Raw genomic sequence first — 18010 nt, 5'->3', positions numbered from 1 at the left:
TTGATATCTAGCATATGGAATTGATATGTAGAAATGCAGAAATTTTAAGGAATAACATTCAAAGTAGAGGACAGTGAATACATGAGACTACATGGGTGTAACTTGACCCTAAACACTCCTGGCTTGGAGATAGACAATTGCAATCCTCAGAGTAAAGCCTTGGTATTCTATTTCATTTTATTTATTGGAGGGAAAAACAACCCAATAAAATGTTAAAGCTAGAGTTTTCAGTGTAATCATTGAGCATTTGCATATACTTTTAAAGAAAGCAGAATATTATTAGTACAGGATGTTATGTGAGATAGCATTTCAGAAGGAAGTCAGGTAGTTGCTTACGAAAAAGCTGGCAGGAGTGGCCACTTGCTTCTAATTTGGCACAGTGTTCTAGGCGGTTTTAGTTCCTTGTAAATTGTCTACACTTTCACTCTGTATGTGTTTTAGTTATGTTCCATATACCAGCATTTGAATTGCCAAAATGGTAATGCGTTTAAGTTTCTTCTCTCAGTTCCATTCACTCTCCTGTGTGATGTGGAATGCTGTGGTTGTTAGGGCAGTGGACGAGTCAGGAAAATGTCCAGCGGGTGCTTCTCCGTGGTTTGGCAAGGTGCGGGCAGAGCCCTGCCTCAGTCTTCCTGCTGGCCTGGCTGCCACTGTTCTTCCCTCCAGCAGTACCACAGCCTTGTAGAGCAAAAAAACACCTGAAAATACAACTTCTTCCCTTGCATCATTCCTGTAAAACTTTATCCCAGTATTTGGCTAGGTCATGAAAAAAGATGTATTTCCTTTGTAAATACCTGATACATGAAGTTGTACAGCAATTTTTCTTTCTGTTTATAGAAATGGAGATGCATTTTAGGCTACAAAAATGGTCTTGAATGAGCAAATTTTTTTTTTTAATCAAAATTTAAATATCTTGTGAGGTGCTGTGGTTGTATTGTGCTAAGTGAAAGTTGTATGACATTGAAAGAATTAGTGGAAGGTCTGTGTTCCAGAGGAAGCCATATATTTATCCATAGAAATCAGTCTACTATTCTACTAGTTTTCATTAGGGTTACAATTTTAGATCAAATTTAAAGTGAAAAGAATTGGGAGCAAATGATGAAGAAGATTTTGTCACCATTTTCTTGTGTGTTTTCCAGATACCTTAGCTGTGCAGAATAGAGCAGTTTTCTACTAATTTTTCTGTTTACATATGTGGAAGAAAACTGGTAGGAAATGAGGATGTAAAATACATTATAAATATATGGGAATTGATTTCACCGAACTTCATAATATGTGATTGCAGAAAATAATGTCGATAATCAGTGCTGAAGAAAGTCACATTTCTAATCTGGCATTCACTGAAATTGTTTTCATTTTAGTATAATGTCAGTGATTTATACTTGAAAAGAAAGACAACTTGGAAACATTTCCCTACTTGGATGTCAGTTGTTTTTACAGGGTGTTTGTCATTTAGTTCCTTTAAATTATGCTTAAAATTTGCTTACATAATGGCTTGCTAATTTAAACCTTACCAACTTGAGTACATATGCCCTGCAATTCAGCTGTGTACTAATGCTGCAACAGAAGTTGGTAATATTGTCAGAACAAAATGTCTGGATTGGCAAGATCATTTTTACATCCCTTTTGCAGAACTGTTAGGTCAAATTATCTGTTAAAAGGCTAATTTATGTACATTCTGACCAACACAGCTGTAGAACAAGAAAAAGAATAATCCAACAGAAAGACGTAAAGTTGCATATCAAATTTCAAATTGATAGTAGATAAATTCTCTCTCTCACTCTGTAACATTCAACATAATTTGCTTCCTAAAAGATATGGAGTTTATATGCATCAGGAAAGAAGAACTACTTTTCAATAATCCCTACCTAGAACTCCTGCTTCCAGCAAAAAAACCAAACCAAACCAAACCAAACCAAACCAAACCAAACCAAACCAAACCAAAACAAAACAAAACAAAACAAAGCAACAAGAAACTGAGTCATTCTATTTCATGTTAGATGTAGAACGCTTTATTCTGCTTTTTGGGAAGCTAGTTCACTTTCAAACAAGTGTGAGTGTATAGATTTTTTTAAGCAAATCCCTAAATTAGCTTGCTCTATAGTAAGTTTTCTGAAGAAACGTTTGCCTTTAACATTTTTTTTTGTTATTTTCCATCTAACAAAATTGATTGGTTACTTCTTATTCACAAAAAAAGGCAGGCATGTGATGCTAATGCTCTGAAGTTAACCAGATGAGAGCTTCTTCATTTAACGATTGAACTGTAGAAGAGTTACTAGACACCTTTATTCCACTATAGCTTTAAATCATCAGTAAATCAGTAACCACTTGGTTAAGCTCTTTGGTTTACCCAGGTTTAGTTTACCTGTTTGCCAAACTGCCAAACTGCGACTTGTCATGCAGTTCTACAGTTGGTGACCAAGAAAATTTACTGCTACTGCAACCTTCTTTCTTAACCTGTGATAAATCCTTCATGTCTGTTCTTACTGTTGGCTTGCAAACTGGGTAACAGTGGTCTGTGGAGACCATACATAAAAAAATCTGAAACTTTGTGAAGTATAATACATTACAAACAAAAAAAACCCCAAACTTGTAATCCCCCGCAGTGTTACTACTTGCTATGTTATCCTACTTTTAGTCTTGTATTTTCAGTACCTTTGTTTCAATTTAACAGATTCGAGAATATGGGAATTAATTTGAATTGGTTTCTTTTTTTAATTAAGAAAATGTCAGCAATACCTATGACTGTAATAATTTCTTCAATTGCAAAAACAAAGGTCTATTGGACTTTTTAGGAGAAGCTTTATTGCACCTTCTCTTGCCTAATGCCATGTATGTAAATATAGTATATGTATGTATGAGCATATATTGTACAGGCTTTTTGCTAAGTGAATATACGTGCATACCATATATATGCATCCTACTGCGTAGTCTAATACAGGAAGTACAGGGCAGAATAAAGCTTTTAAAAACCACTTTTTTTACCTTTGAAATATGTAAATGATTCAACTCAGGAATCAACTGAGGAATTATTATTTATGCACCCATTTATGTTGACAAAAAGGGATGTTATGCCATAGCAGTCACAGAATCCCAGAATAGTTGAGGCTGGAGGGAGACTCTGGAGATCATCTGATCTAAACTCCCTTTTTCAAGTAGGGCTACCTAAAGGAACTTGCTCCTTACAGTTTGGCATATCTTTGTGTCTTTTGACTTGCATGGCAAATAATGAAAGAGTCAAGGATAATTCATGTCATTTTTGTTACTTTTTGCTTATTGTAACTACACACATTATAAGCTTATACAAAATCTCCTTAAGTTCTTCTAGGGAATAATTCTGTTTGGACAAATGAAATTTAGAATTTCACAGAATCCTTTAGAAAGGGCCACCAACAAGTACGATGATTTTTTCAGCTTAATGTTCAGAGAGAAAGAAAAAAACAAAGCTACCTGATTAAGCTTTTAATTGCTTTCATTGCAGTATATTTGTCATTTTAACAGTATTCTGTCTGGTCCAATTCAGTTGGTGGTATAACCTGAGGAGCAGGAGCAGTTTTCAATGTCTGTTTTACAAGGTGTTTTCAGTTGAATAAGAGAAACTTTTTCCCAGACTGATGGTATTCCTCAGGTGTGTGTTATTTCATAGTAATAAAGAGTATTCTTAAATATTAATTTTAAGAAGTGTCATGCAATAGCATACACTTCTGTTTTTGCATACTGTCCCTTAAGAATTTTTGGTTCCTCATCCTGTGGTTAAAATAATATTAATAGCTGCTTGGTTTTTTAAACTTGCAAATGCTTATGTGTCAGCAAATGTTAGCCCTTTTATCCTTCTTTTACCTTAGTGAGTAGTAAGCATTGTTGACTGGGGTCTTACATCTGTTGATTCATTAAAATTTGAAACTTCAAGGAAAAGATGATATTAGGGAATTGAGAAATAATTCTGGTTTCAGAAAATGCAAAAATGTAGAAATACCTGTAAGTTAAGAAGTGGGATCAGGGTCTTGTGTAAAGGAAGATAGTTTCAGTTAATTATTTTCGACTGCCGATACATATTGAAAAGATGAACAAATGAAACAAGTTATAACAATTAAAATCAGAGAACTTTTCATGTGTAGTGCACCTTAAGAGGAAAGAGGATAATAATGAAAGAAAATACTAGCGGTGCAACACAATATTAAGAAGTCATGAGAAGGGCCTGGTTTCTGTTTGATGTGTTCATATACCTAATATAATCAAGATGATCCTATAAACTGTGATTTTATAGTAGATTTTAATCCTTGTCTATTCAGTGCACACAGTTTTGAATATGAACAAGTATGACCTTATGGATTTAATATGATAACATATGCATATCTGGTATAAGGCAAAAACTAAAACCAAACAGTTTACATCAGGTGCAATTCTGATCATTCCTGACTAGTCAAAATATGGATATAATTTTACAAAATGAGGAGAAAAAAATCAATCAATTAAGAAATTTGCTAAAATGATATGTTTGTATGCATGAAATCAAATTTTCTTTCTGCATCTTATCACTTACTCATTCTGATAGATTGGAAAGACATTAATAGTATTTGATGCCCTTTTGCTTGCAATTGTGCCATCAAAAAGTTCTGTAGATAGCTGCAATAATAGTGATGCATACAATTAAAATCCTAATTTTAAGGGGAACATTTCTTCTTTAATGAGGATTTTCTCTTGTAGCAGGAACCTTTTATTATTATAAACAAATTCTTATTGCTGAATCATTATTAACATTCTCATAAATACTACAGTTTATACTTATAAATATTTAAGGATTATAGAGTAAATATTTCAGGTTTATATATTTTTCCAGATTTTTCTGTGAGAAGAGGTGTTTGGCTACTGGTGTAGATTGGTTTGTATAGATGATCATTTTCAAAGCATAGTTACCCCAGGAATCTGTTTATGGCTGCCCCAGTTCTTCATTACTTCAACATGTTTCCAGTAATGTTACTATCATTAAAAAGCAAACTCAGCCTTAAATCCATGCAAAATGTGTATAAAATACGCTGCAGTTTCATCTGAGAGATCACTGTACTTATTTGGAACTGTTCTTATATCCTTTTGGTGTGTTATACACATTTAATTGTCTTTACTTTCCACCACATCGTACTTTTTCAAGTCCTTTAATTCATTATAGGAATTGCTTTGATTTTATTGTTACCACTTGTTAACAAGGCAAATTCTTTTCTTGATCTATTTATTTCTTGGAATTTGTATCTTTCAGCTTGAGTCATTGTAGCCCTTATTCATGTAAGATTCTTCTACATGATGAGATTTTTAATGTGATTTGTAGGGTTTTGGACTAAATATGACTTCTAATATTTAAAATTTTCATAATATATATACTCTTCTGGGGCACAATTGTTTGGTTTTAGTAGTGACAAAATAACACAAAAATGCTCAATAGAACTAAATTTGGTAAACTGGATTCTGGGTCTATTTTGGCACCCCAAAAACAGAGAGATTTTAGCTTAAAAGAGATCTTACTGCAAAGAGAGATTTAATAAGGTTTATGACCTATTAGACATTATGAGAAACTGACAAGTAGTTGAAAAAATTTCAAGAGAACAAAGTAATTATGAGGACTAGATGTAATCTGTGCTCTCTTGCTATTTCTCTTTTTATAATAAATAACCTTAATCCTCATCCAGGATTAAAATTTAGTGTATTTTTAGCCATGCAATGTCCTAGATAAAAGATACTTGCATCCATGTTTTCATACCTTTTGTATTCTGGGGCATTTTGTAATTTTACGTAACAGATGGATGCTTCTGTCTGTAGCTCTCCAGTGCTGCAATCAGTGAGGACTTAGGATACTTTGTCATACAAATACCTGAGGTACATGAGTTTATTAAGCATACTCTGTGAGTTTGAGTGTAGAACAGTATTTGTCAAGCAAGCAAATCTATAGACAAAGTTTCTGTAATACTTTGTGAGGGTTTTTTGACTCCATTAGTGTAAGAACCCATTTGCAGGTCAGCCTTTCTGTAGAGGTAAATCAAATCTCTCCTCAAAACTGTGACTACAAAATGGTGTAAAGTATCTATTGTCAGTTGTTTAGTGACTGGTAAGAGCTTAAGTGAAGATCTGCACAAAATGTAATCTCCATTTCCTTATAGAGCACATAACACCTAATAATATTTTTTTAGTCCAGATTGAGATTTCCAAAAAGCTGTACCCTATTTAGGCTGAAGTTTAATCATGCACTGTGCAGTTTCAGTGTTCCAGCAAAAATTCCACCTGTAAATTAACTTACATGTAACAGGTTTACAGAAGATTTGGAAGGAAATATTATTTTCTCAATAATCTATTATATTTGTATTTAACTTGTCCATAAAAAGCAGACTCCTATAGCAAAACCCTTTGTAGTGGTGAGTTTTGGGAAAATTATTTGGGATATTACATTCTAAAGGTATTACTGAGAAGTACAGATTAATCGTAGAGCTGAGCAGATGTTGCTGGGACTCTATAAATAGATGAGCATGCATATGATGTTTGTGTTGTCATGACTGGAGGAAATGTGTGTATGTGGCTGGGATATTAGCATAACTTGTATCTCTGCAATGTGGTAAGTGATTAAAGCTCATACCTATGCATGCATCAGCAAAGTTAATTTTACTCTCTCATTTTTCCTTCTCTGGCCATATGGCTTCTACAAACAGCAGTTAAAGGTTCATCCAGCAAACTGCCCTCAAGACCTTTGTCAGCCTGACAGCTTTACCCTTCAGGATTATTTGGATCAGTCCTTTTAGCTGTAAAGAAACCTGCTTTTCTAGCCTATTTCAGGAACTGATGTCACTGCCTTTGTGGGTGGGTAAAGAGACCACAGAGACAAGTTCTTGCCCATATAAGTGCAGTGCAGCAGAAAAAGCAACAAGAGGATTAAATGGAGGAAGATTTTTACCCGTAAGCTTTCATCAATGATATAACTTCACTCTTGCATATCTGTTAATATCCTGTGTTGCAGTTTATACCTCCTTTCCTTTATACAACTTGTGTTTTCCTAATCAACGAGTGAGTCTTTAGTAGAGCCTATTGTTCATTTTAGAGGAGCTGCCCTCTTGGTCACTTCTGTAGAGTATTTCTGTAGAAATTAAGACAATACATTTACCTGTCGGACTAAGTAGGAATCAGTTCCGGATGAGAACCCCTACATTACATGTGAGCTGGATTTATGCTTTCATTATACTTACTGGAAGAGATCAGTGCTTCAGCTTGCCCTGAATTAGACTGAATTTGCTCTGAATATTTCTCAACCATTGTTCCTGTTTAGTGAAATAGAGCCTTAAGTCATCTAGTGTCATGTATTAGGTGCTGCAGAGTTTCACTGTAGCTTCTGGCGCTACCCCAGTGAGGGTGGCTCTCAGATAATATCCATGTCCTACCTTACAGCTGCACACTCACGTTTTGGAAATGTTAAGGCATTGCAGGTAGAACTGAATGCAAGTGTTGAGGCAATTAAATCCTACAACAGATTTTCGTTAGTTACAGTAGGAAATCAGGCAGCAGTGTTCGCCTTTAGACACATTTAGGAACCTATATTTAGTCTTATTTCAAATGAAACTCTACACAGTCTGTCTGAATATTCTGTGCAAACCTACGCCTTCTCTTCCCTACACGCAACCTGACAATTCATGCACCAGCAGGTAATTTTTTTAGTCTTTTGTCTCCTACATGAATTGAACTCCTTAAAACAGGGTATCTGGGCTTATGCAGTCAGTGATATTGTGGAAAGTTGTGAATATATTCTGCTGCAGAGAGTTCAGTTTGGCTTCTTCCCCCCATATGAAAGGCAGTCATGGACAAGAAAATGTTGTGTGTTACTGAAAATTGTACTAACCCCTAGCTAAATTTTCAGTATTTTATTTAGGATATTCTTATTAGTGTTGGTAAATTCTTTTCCATTTCTTGAGTATTATTCATAGACCTATGAAGACTGAAAATCTTTTTTTACCTCTATGGCCTTGCAATGAGACAGTCATAGACTCTTGTTGAAAATTTGCCATACACAATCTTCAGATAATAAGAAAGATAAAGTTCAGCTGAGTATTCAGCTTCATAAAGATCAATAATCAGCTAAGGGAATTAAAAACCTTAATCTAGGGTAGAATGTTTTAGCCTTCTTGAGGGTAAGATGATGACTGGAGAAAACAAAAGTTGATCTGGTTGACTTGGGAGAAACTGCTTCTTTTTGTGAAAAGAAGCTAGCTGACAGATTTGGGATACAAAAGACAGGTGCAGTTAGCCATGTAGGTTCTTTCTCACAGGTCAAGGAGCAAGCCTAATGCTTCAAGCTACAGAAGTTCCAGAGAGACTTACCAGGCAGTCTTATGCTAACATATTATATGCTTCTCAGAAACCATGCTCCTTTTGTAATGAGACAGATATTATACTCTCAAAAGTAACTGTTGGAAGAGGTTTTTGGGATCTCAACATCTGTTGCATACTGTTAGGTAGAGTTTTCTCCAGACAACCTGCTTAAATTTCCAAGTTATCCATTGAAAAGAGAGTCTTCCTGTTTTAGTCTCAGAAGGATCAGATTTGGGTTTTAACAATTCTAACATTTGTTTTTAAAAGCCACTCTTTTAAATTATAGTTTAGCCACTCTGCTAAACTATGGCAAGAAGAGCTTCCAGATGTACAACACCTTATATTTCTTGTATGTCGGTTGTTTTCTGAAAACTTCTCACATAGGGTGCTATGTGCCCTTTCACTTGGTTAAGGACTTTGGTTTGTTTGGTAGCAATCTGCATTTTAGTGTTTTATTTTAGAGCTGTTCATTGTCAACTAAGAACTCTATTTTTTGCCGTATCTATATTATAAATGTAGCTACCACAATGTTTTATGGGCTAAGAAAATCACCTTTCCCTCCTTGCTTCTATACTTGGTTTAATTTTTCTGTCCTTTTAAGTATATAACCTGTCCAGCATATATTTTAACACTATTTCTTAGCAGTTTATAGTACTGAATAGCTGAAAGGTATGTACTTTCTAAATCTTTTTTCCTTCTTTATCTGATAGCTTTCTGGATGGCTGACTTTAGATGCCCAGTAATTTCCTTTTCCAGTTTAAATTCACATATTATTCTATTAAAATGAGTGCAAAGAACTTAGATTCTGTATCATAAACATTTTTGGATGGCTAAGTATAGCAAATACCATAAATGTTACAAAAAGGAAAGTTCCTTTGGCTTGTCCTCCAAGTGACATGGCATAGTCTCAACAACTCTTTCAAAAAAATGCTTCAATCTCACTATATAGTAGAGAGAAGGAGGAGTAGTTTTAGATATGAGGATGTGTAGTTTTGGAAACTGAAGGGTCATTTCTGCTTTGATTTAATTTGAAAGAAAGCCATTAAAATAATACAGAAAAGGTGGTACTATAGTCTGACTTTTGCAGACCATGACAATCAGAGCAGATCTTAAATTTTTCAGTTCTGTTATACTCTGCAAGCAGCAAATTCTTATACAGCTACCAAAATCTACTTTGATCACAGGGCAAAAAAAATAAAGGTCTCTGCTAGTGGTTCAAAGTTAAACTTCAGAATAGTTTGTTTCTTTAAAATAGGCAAGAAAAAAAAAAGTGAAGGATTTGCAAATAAGACTCCAATGCCACGTGGTTATTGCAAAAGCTGCTGGATGTGGTCTGTTTGCATTTAGAGCTTTAGTGTCTCACATTCAATTTGCCACTGTTTTTTGATGTGTACTAAGAGTCCCGGTGAGCTCATTTGTTAGGTGGTTTGTCGTAGTGCAGGTGTGTGTGTTTAAGCTTGGTAATGTCTTCTGCTGATTATGCCTGAAGAGATATAAAGCTCGCCTAAAAGCATTTTTCTTGAAAGAGAAAGAAACCTCCAAGTCCCCAAAGACCTGCTTTCTTTTCTGAGGGAAAAAAAACAAACTGGAAAAAAAAAAGAAGGAAAGGAAGTAGAGCTTTTTCTGAAGTAAGTTCTATTTTTCTGTGTCGTCTGTATTCAAAACTTTGGTATGTGACAAGAAGACAATCCAGTTTTGTTGCTTTTCCAGCACACTAGTTTCCTCATAATTTCTAATATTAGTCCTACTTTCTCCCTACTCTCCCTTTCTAAAATTTTATCCTCAACTTGTTGTTGCCTCTCTACCTTTTCTCTTCATCCTACTTTGACTTTTCTACCTGTTTGCCCATGTCCTGTTGGACATTTGTTCTTTTTGGCCACCTTATCTCACAGGTCTTCCCAATTTCCCTGTATTCTTCTGTCTAAAGAACTGAAGTGGTTAAGAGAAAGCTATTAAAGACAACAGAGTCAGAAGAATCTGACCTCTTATAAGCTAGTCGTATTTAAGCTGAGATAAACTGCTGGTTTTAGTATAATCGCCTAAAACTTAGAGACAACCAGAATAAAACAGTACTAACCTTATTAATACATAGTCTACTGACATGATTTCAGTGCAGAGTTAAAATTAACTATAATCTAGAGAGAAATGCAGAGGAGAGATTAAACTCAGATTCTAGAAATAGCAGATATTACTGACATAAAATCTTCTAGGAAGCCTCTCATAAAACCCTGTGGCTCTGGATAAAGGTGGAATTGTCTGATTTGTCTATTATGTTTGTTTTGGATTTAGATAACTGAGGTTGATTTGTTTGGCTAGGTTCATTCTGCCAGCTGTATTACATAACCTGAATTAAAAAAAGCTCAAAGATGGATTCACGAGAACATGCAGGGATCAAATAGAGACTAAGAGGAACAGTACTGTGCACAGAACGTTTATCAGACAAGTTAAAATGATCCTTTCAGTTCACAAGATGGTCACAGTCTTGCTGGCCATTAAATTTCTTTTAGGTCCCAACACACACATAAACCTGCAACATAAAAGTCAGTTGCCTGATGAAAAACATTGCTTGCTTCTGTTGAACAAGCATGTGAGCACAAGTGTATATATATACAGGCTCATGGTCCCTATATTTGTACCACTGTGGAGTATGCAACCCTCTGTTTCTGATAAGAAAGAGGCAGAATATCCTTTAACTGTTGCCTCTTCCCCACATAGCCTTAAGTCATCACTATAAGCCTTTTATTTGTTTAGGAAATACAAAGCCTCATTAGATATCTGTGAATATACAGGTAAGTGCAGAAGATCAGAATGATTGTCTCCTCATCTAGCAAAGTTCTGATCTCAGTTTCTGAATCTGTTTTTGTAACAGTAGCTTCATCAGATAGTGAAATATCATTACTGTTTGAATTTCTGAACTGTATTGTTCTGCACTGCTTTCCATCATCTTACCTAATTGAAACTTCCCTCTTTCCCTGTGTGGTCTGCCAATAGTATTGCAAATTCAGAATAGTAAACATCTGATATTAATATTGGATATGGTCTGTGAATTGGCTGTCAAGTGTGTGCTGTCTAGATTAGTTAAAAAATTTGTAATATTCTTACACTGGCTCAAAATTCCTACTGCATTTTCCTGCCCCATTTTCATTTTCCTTACCTTTTAAATCTTCCATATTCAAACTCACGGTTGTTTACCCTTTCTCAGTCCCTGTGTAGTCTTTACTTTCCTAAAAAATCCACATTTTTTCTTACCAAAAATACCTTGTTTTCCCCAGTTTTTTTTTTTTTAAATATATCTTAACTATCCACTCCAAGTTGTTGTAGAACACTGATATTCTCTCTTCCCCTTCCTCAAATCTTCCATCCCAGATTTACTGAGATTCCTTTGTGCTCGAGCTTGATAGCACAGATAGCACAGACTTAATCAACTTAGCCTCAGACTCTGCACCTGGAGCGAGAGGTGGGAGAATTAAAAGAAAGGACCATGGACACCTCAGAAGGTAGGCTCAACAAAGATGAAATGAAAAAAAAAAAAAGCCAAAAACCCTGTGACATCCTGCAAATCAGATATTGAGCCAACTCTTATGGTATATTGTGGCTCCTCAGGATAGTCTGGTAGCTTTTTCAGAAGAGGAAGTCAGATTGCTGATCTGTGTAAGGTAGAATGTTGCACAAAGAAAGTGTATGTTTCTTTTCAAAGCAGCTGTTTTAAACTTTTAAGAACTTGCTGTGATGATAGAAAGGTGGGAAGAATCTGTCTTCTGTAAATGCAAGCATACCGTGCATGCATTTACATTCATAAAAATCAAGCTTAAGTATTTCTAATTGTGTAAAGAAAGCTACAAATTTAAGGGTCAGTCTGGGATAGGTGGTGAATGTAAATAACATGTATAGGGCATAATCCTGCTTGGTGCTTTGTCAAAACCCTTACTGGGCCGTACAAAGTGTTACAAAATACTCATTTATGTAGGTACCATATGATGCTTAACATCCCTCAAGCATGAAAAGTTCTGGTCCAGCTGCATTTACACCATGGTGTGCATTTTTTTTTTTTTTTAATTCTGAAAACTAAATAATAAGAAAATAATGTGCAATCATTTGTGAATTTGACTCTTTAACTGAGAGTGGTTGCTTTTGTTTGCTTAAGGAAAGTTAAAACATTCAGGATGAAAGTGGCAGAGGTTTGTAATGATTTTGTTTATTTAAACTTACATTTCTGGGTTCATCCGGATTGTGTTTAGAATTGTATCTCTGTGTGATACAAAAAAGTATCTATAACAAATCAGAGACGATTTCACATCAAGATTCTCAGTCTCAGGAGGGCACTGGCACTGACTGTCCCAGACAGCCTTGGTGAGCCAGGGCTGTGTGTGGAGCTGCACAGGCACAGGGGGAAGCAAACCTTTGGTGCCACACTCTCCCTCTCTGAATCACTCACAAATTAGATGACTAATTTCAGAGTCTGGTTACAAGGCCCTGGCAGCCTTATTCTAGGCTTTGCAGGGAGTTGGGGGCGTGGGAGCTCTAAGCAAAACTCAGAAACCTGAGCTTCCCAGCACAGGACTTGGTGGGGAACAGAGGGAAATTCTGTGTAAGCAGAGCTGTCATAAAGCATGATTATCAGCAAGTGGAAAGATGATCAATCCAAGTGGTCTGAAAAGACCTTTGCGAAGCTTCACAGCAGAGATCACTGCAATGAGATCATTCTGAAATATGTCCAAAATAATGCTTTTTCTGCTCCAAACAGGCATTTGTTTGAACTGAAAGATCTGAACTTGCTTGCAGATGCTCCCATACATTCCCTTGTTACGTCATCCATAAAAATCTTTGTCCTAAAGATTCATCCATAAAAATCCTTTGTCACTCTGCTGTATATTCAGCTCATTCCCACTAGGAATAATCCTGAACTGCCAGCTATTCTCTGCCTTCTGTCCCAATTTATGCAGCCAGGGATAATCCTCCTCCTCCTCCTAGCAGCCCTTGGATTTTTGCCTCGTTGTCTGCACAGTGCTCTGTTAGTCTCAGCTCCACTGTCCCTTCCTATGGATCCAGGCAATCTCTGTAAGCTTTGCTTGTTTCCTGTGTCCATTTTTCTTTTCTTTCCTTGAATCACCTCTGCAGACACAGGTGCCCAGAACGGATCTCCCAGTGACCCCATACTCCTGGTGTCCGTGAAGGCCAGTATGTTCCTCTGGTTAACTCAACAGTGACATGCATTTTACAGGCTGGGAACCTCAAATATATGTTTTAGGCAGACAGTATCTGAAAACTAGAGGGGACACCAGCTATATATACTATATATATATGTATACTATAAATATAAGACAACTTGGTTCTCACTAACTCATATTGAAAGCTTTCAAGCACTCAGTCACTCCAACAGCTTTTGGTGGAAGTAATCTTAAGCTCTTGGATAGCTGAGGAAGTAGCTGTGTCCATAGCTACGTTCATGCATTATGGTCTATACTCTGGGAAGAAAATGGGTCAGTATGCTGTGGGCTTTCCATATTCCATATTCCATATTTTCCATAGTCCCTTGTGTGAGTACAGTGCCTCTCCCCTCAGAACTTTTCAGCTTTTAAGTACTGTTTGCTTTAGGGCAGACACCTGTATAGATAGTGAGACAAAACCAGACAGACCTTCTAGCAATAAATTACTTAACATAGTGCTTTATTCCGTAGAGAATCAGAGAGAGGCTGATGTTTGAAAGGGCCTCTGGAGATCATCTAGTCCAACTCCTTGCTTAAAACAAGCCCAGATAGATCAGATTGCCAGGGCTGTATACTCTTGTGTTTTAAATGTCTCCAAATATGGAGAGTTCATAACAATATTTTTAATATTTTGTCTGTGTGTTTGTTTGAGAATACAGAATCGGAATTAGTTCATGCCTGTCAACTCCCCTGTGACCTTCAGCAGTTGGCTCACTTAATTTTCTTTCCATGATATTTTTTATTTTATTTTATTTTACAACAAAGGAGTTTTAACTGTTATGGTTTTGACTTTTCTTTTGTTTTAAATTATTTTCCAGTCTATACTCCCCAAGAAATCTCTCTTGCCTCTCCACTGCATCTGTTTTGACGTAATTTATATTAAAAATATATAAAAGAAGAGTATGAAAAAATAAATAATGGTGCTATAGTGCAAGTTCCCACAGAAATTATGTACATACTCATCCACTATTAAAGAAGCTCTTGTTTGGATCATTTGTATATTTTTAGTGCAGTTTGTAAATATGTAAGTGAATAAATGGAGTGGGAAGCTTCTGGTGAGTTCTCTGTTTTTCTAATGACAACTAAAATTTTGTCAGTCCTGACTATACAACTGTTCTTTGCCATTTACCTTATTTTGTAAGATTTCTGCAATTTAAAAAAAAATAAATCTGTGTTCCATGTATATCTGTAACTGTGGAAACCATGAAGTCATTAACAGGAGTACAGTTGATGCTTCTGTGGCTCATCAAGACAGCCAAATGTTAAAATAGTTATAGAAAACTTTTTAGTTTTTTTTAAAGGCTAAAAGAATAGACAAAAATTATCTATGAGATAATGATTTCTAAGGTAGCTTAATGGTCTGTGAGAAACAGAGACTGATGTTACAGGAAGTGGGAAAATGAGGCTAGCAATTCATGGTTAATAAATCAGAAGAAACTGAAGGAAATTCAAACAAGAGAAATAAAGTTGACAAATGAACTGATCTATGAGAAGAGAGGGAGACCAAAGCTATAGTCCTGCTTTAGAAGATCACAGCTAAGACAGTGAAATTCTTGTATTATATTTTAGTGATGCGCATTAGTTAAGTTATTTGTGTCGCACATTCAGAAAAGAACTTGCAGGGAAGAATATTTCAAATTACTGTATTTAAATATGCTGGTGTGAATTTTTAAACAAAACTCCTTCCTTCACCACTAGTTATTTTGCTTTCTTCCTTGAACTCCAAAGGTATTCTTGAAGAAGTATGTTCTGATTGTGTCTGTGTGCTGTTTTAGGGAGGATATTTTGTATTATTACTTTATAGTTGCCTGAGCATTTCACTTCCACCGCTCAGTTTGCTGCAGGATTATTCTAGATAGTGTTTAATTTTTGTGGAAGTTGTTGGCAGCTTTCTGAAAGTTTGGCAACTGTAGCTGAGAGATTTTGGCAGAAGGCCATGCGAAGAAAGTCAGTTGTTTTTTGTTTTATTTTTATCTTAATATGACTAGTAACACTGTTGCTAACAGCAATGTAAACAAAACTAGCATAAAAAATCCTTTTGATGTTAACTCCTTCAAACATTGCTCCACCTTATCTTTTCCACCTCCTTCCATTGGCAGTTTGTAGTTTAGAAACTGGGGCTGGGAGTAAGACTAGGATCAATGTGTGACCTGTCTGCTCAGTTACCTAAAAGTAGACATGTGATGTGATTTTTGATGCCCTATGGTACATAAGACACATACATATGGCTGGCAGATGTAACCTAACTCTTACAATAGGCTTATACCTTCCAAAAGTGGCATGTGGCAGCAAGATGGGATATGCTGAATTATTGCAAATGACACTAGCCTATCGTTAGACATAGGATTTAATTTTATTTTGCTATTTCTACTTGAAAGCGAGTGGATTTTCTTTGTCTGGAAACTGAAATACCTGCCATGACTATGGTAATTTCTTTGTAGACAGAGAAAATGTAAACACCTTACTCACGTCCTTATTTGTACACATAGAATCTCATTTGAAAAGATAACATCTCAGGTAGGTGTGGAAGGCAAGCAGAAAAAGACTGGGAAATGCAGTCTCTAGTGCAAGAGGAAAATTCTGGTAAAGGCAGACTTAAACATCCCTCCTGGAAGCTCTCAGTCAAACTCGTAAATGGCACCACAGGCTTTAAGGTGACTTGTAGTTCTGTGAGCAGTGCAGCCTCATCTCCTATGAGTGTGTCTTGTGGTTGAATTGCTATGTCAATTCTGTGATGCCAAAAAAAATTGCACTAATTAAATATTTATAGGGCTTTTATACAACTGCTTGTTTCATGTAACTTTTAAGAATATAATCACTTGAAAGCTTTCATGCCTGTGCAAAATTTTATTGCATTTTTCTAGTGGATTAAAACATTATTGTGGGGTTTGGAGAGAAAAAGGGGAAGAACCCAATCAGCTTTCGGCAAAATCCTTCTTTTCTTGGCAAACTAGAATAAAAATATCAAGCTTATAACCTCAGTTTTGAAGAAAATCTGCTGTGCACAATAATGGAAGAACAGAGAGCTAAAATGACTTTAATGTCACAGTCCTAAAGTGGCTGAGCCCTGTATGTCTGATGAATATCATCGTGGGAAAAGTGGTCCTCTCCCTGCTTGGAGGGGTGGATGGCTGAGAATTGCATGGTCCTTTTGAAGCCTTCAGTCTAGAGGAAAATCTAGATGAGAACATAGACTCCTAGCTTACTCCTTTACTAACAAATTAAACTTAATTTGGGACTATTCCCAGATTCTAGAGTATTTATGCAAAGTGACACAAAGCTTCTCAACACAGTCTTTGTCTTTTGCCCTTGGCACTTTCTTATCTTTTTTTCCTCTAGTTTGGGAGTTGGGTTGTTCTGTGGTGCAACCAGAAGCAATTTGTACGCAGCCACCTTGCCTTGAAGTAGAGTAGAGATCCTAGCATAGATGCAGTTTATTTTGTGTCATTTGGTTTCAGTGCTCAAAAGTGTTTCTGTGAAAGTCTAGTGTGCTCGTATTGGTGTCATTACAAGATGTAATTTAGCAGGAGACAGTGAGACAGTGCTGTAGGCAAAACATCCCCCTATCCCCATTTGCCTCTGTTTCTGGCTGCATGATTTCACTACTCATCATACCCTCCATGAGAAAAATTGATGTGACAAAAAATGAAACCAGTTTAAAAAATGCAGATTAATTTCTAAGATGTTTTTAAATACAAGTGGCTCCTGGGAGAACCTGACAGTCAAGGAATAGGATACAAGGGAGTGAGTGGCATGGGGAACCTGGGAGAAAGAGAAAGGACAAAACCTGATAGGAAGAAAGAAGGGCAAGAGAGGAGGGAGCTGGTAAGAAGACCTTCCCTTTTGCTGAGCAGGAGCTATTGGATGAACTCAGCTGTCTGTACAAGTTTGAAAAATATATTTAATGAAAGCTTGGATTCACAAGCACACTTTCATTAGAAAGGCAGAATTTTTTACTTATTAAGTATTCAAGTAGAATTCCAGCTTCATTTATTTATATTTTAATGGAGTGAAGCAGTTCATGGCACTTTAGCTAGGATTTTACTACAGAAGTCATTTTGATATAGCAAAAGAGATAAATGCAATGCTGTATACTAATTTCATGGTTTGCTGCATGGTTTTGTGTTGTCTCAGAAACATTAAGTGATACATAATCTAACCTAATTTTGTGAATGAATAGTTTTGTAAGAGCAAATTGTTAACATTTCTTCCCTCTGACTTTCAAGACTTGTAGGGTGGTGGCAGAGCTCTGCTGAAGCTAATGGTGCCTCAGGCAGAGAAGAGGGTCTGCCTAATTAGATCTGTCTGAGATAACTAGTGTCTCCTGAAATTGCATAGGAGGAACATTAACAAAACCAAGAACCTGAAAAAATGTTGTGTGTACACCCTTCAGAATAATTAAGATAGCATGAAGGTTCAGTAAAGAGTAGCCTGTGGCCTGTTCTATTAGCACACTTGTTCCC

General features: G+C 36.1%; 1 protein-coding gene across 50 annotated transcripts in view; it reads left to right on the top strand.

Annotated features, from left to right (window-relative positions):
* RIMS1 (regulating synaptic membrane exocytosis 1) overlaps positions 1-18010 on the top strand; it is a 319154-nt gene that overhangs the window by 125520 nt on the left and 175624 nt on the right. The window lies entirely within an intron of this gene.

Source organism: Empidonax traillii, unplaced genomic scaffold (genome assembly GCF_003031625.1).
Source record: "Empidonax traillii isolate 1590-97213 ecotype Southwest subspecies unplaced genomic scaffold, ASM303162v1 scaffold139:size1643147, whole genome shotgun sequence".
In the NCBI taxonomy this organism is placed as follows: Eukaryota; Metazoa; Chordata; class Aves; order Passeriformes; family Tyrannidae; genus Empidonax; species Empidonax traillii.
This window is presented reverse-complemented; position numbering and strand designations above follow the sequence as displayed.